Genomic DNA, 2,417 nt, shown 5'->3' with positions numbered 1-2,417 from the left:
GTGAGCGCTACCATCAGTCCTGTGTCATGCCAACAGTAAAGCATCCTGACACCATTCATGTGTGGGGTTGCTTCTCATCCAAGGGAGTGGGCTCACTCACAATTCTGCCCAAAAACACAGCCATGAATAAAGAATGGTACCAAAACACCCTCCAACAGCAACTTCTTCCAACAATCCAACAACAGTTTGGTGAAGAACAATGCATTTTCCAGCACGATGGAGCACCGTGCCATAAGACAAAAGTGATAACTAAGTGGCTCGGGGACCAGAATGTTGAAATTTTGGGTCCATGGCCTGGAAACTCCCCAGATCTTAATCCCATTGAGAACTTGTGGTCAATCCTCAAGAGGCGGGTGGACAAACAAAAACCCACTAATTCTGACAAACTCCAAGAAGTGATTATGAAAGAATGGGTTGCTATCAGTCAGGATTTGGCCCAGAAGTTGATTGAGAGCATGCCCAGTCAAATTGCAGAGGTCCTGAAAAAGAAGGGCCAACACTGCAAATACTGACTCTTTGCATAAATGTCATGTAATTGTTGATAAAAGCCTTTGAAACGTATGAAGTGCTTGTAATTATATTTCAGTACATCACAGAAACAACTGAAACAAAGATCTAAAAGCAGTTTAGCAGCAAACTTTTTGAAAACTAATATTTATGTAATTCTCAAAACTTTTGGCCACGACTGTAAATGATAGATTTCTCTCTTGCAGACAATAACTTCTCAATAATAAAATACAAGTTTTATTAAAGTTAAGAAAAGTTATATCAAAGTACAATAGTAAAGTTACAAAATCAAGGTATAATCAGTTGGTTTCAGGTGTCGAGGGATACTGTGCTTGCTCTGTGTAGTATCACAGTATTGACTTGTCCCACTAAACTTTTACCTACTGTTGAAATCTGTGTTCAATAAAGCTCAGAGTGACACAACAGCATTCAGACGAAAATACAGAAGATATTTTGTATGTAATATAATATATTCAGCTCACATGATGATGAAAAACTGCATTTTGGTGCAAAATATGAGATTGAGAAAAACATATCTTACAGTTTTTCTCAGTCACTTTGGTGCATTTCTCAAATCAGAAATGAAATTCTCTACTTGTACAACCTCCACATCATCTAGTCATTTATACACATCATAAAACCAGTTCCTCATTCTTTTGAACAAGTTGCGATTGCTTTGGTACATTCATGCAATTGATTACGCACATTTATCTGCGGTTTCCTACATTATCAGTTGCTCATGTCATGTCATTCAAAATGTATTATACAGTTTTCTGTGCAATAATCTTACCCCTCAAGAAATGATTTTTTTATTTCCCAAAACATTAAGTTCAGATCTCTGAACAATTTGCTTCTTTTTCACATCAGATTGGAATTTCTTATTGATTTGAGCAAATTGCAAATGCTTTGGCACATGTGTGCAAAGAGTACATACAACTGTCTGCAGTTTGGACAACAAATAATTGCATATGGCTTGTTGATCAAAACTGATGACTCGATTCTCACTTACACTGTCAAACACTTCAGAACTTCTCAGACATTTTTTATTGTGTAAGCCATCACATTCAAAACGATCTATTCAATTATCATAATTAGTATACATGAATGTATATTCTAAAATATATCTGACATTGACATTATTTGTAATGTCTGCTAAATTGGCACATGACCTCTAATTGCATTCGCAATCTAATTGCAAATTACCTCTAATATGAATCAACCATTTAACCATTTAACCAATCAACTTTGGGAGTATATATATATATATGTAGATTGCTGCTGTAGAAGTTTTTGAGAATGGAGGACGTTCACAACCCTGAACTGCAGCAACATGCTCGTGGAAGAGCAATTGGAAGGTGTGTAAGAATACGTGGTGGTGGTAGAGGAAGAAATAATCGAGGAAGAGGTGCAAATAGAAGTTGTGGATCATGTCATAAATCATGGTTTTACAATGGAAGAGGCTGGTCGAAGAGTACAGCCTAATGTAAACAGGTCCACATTGTCATCAATTGTGCAAATCTTTCGTAGGGAAAACTGGTAAATATGTTTTTTGTTTTTTTGTTTTACAGTATGTAAAGTAATTTTACAGTATAAACAACAATATTGTAAAGGTAAATGAAAGTCTATTTGTTAGACAGAGACAGACATCAAAAAGACATCAGATGACTGTGAAACAGCTCTATAAGGTGCCATTTGAGAGGAACAGTGAAAGAGTCAAGGCGTTGCGGTACCACTATGTCCAGGTAAACCATTGGTGTGCACTTAATGAGTTTTCCTGTTTTTCTACGATGCCTGGGTTACTTTACTGTAAGTTTCAGAAACCCATAAGAAAATCCATTTACTGTTACATTTTTTCTGTGTTTCTTCATAGAGAATCATGGAGTTAGAAGTACATGAAACGACCCACATTC

The sequence above is a fragment of the Carassius carassius genome, chromosome 37 (genome assembly GCF_963082965.1).
Source record: "Carassius carassius chromosome 37, fCarCar2.1, whole genome shotgun sequence".
In the NCBI taxonomy this organism is placed as follows: Eukaryota; Metazoa; Chordata; class Actinopteri; order Cypriniformes; family Cyprinidae; genus Carassius; species Carassius carassius.
This window is presented reverse-complemented; position numbering follows the sequence as displayed.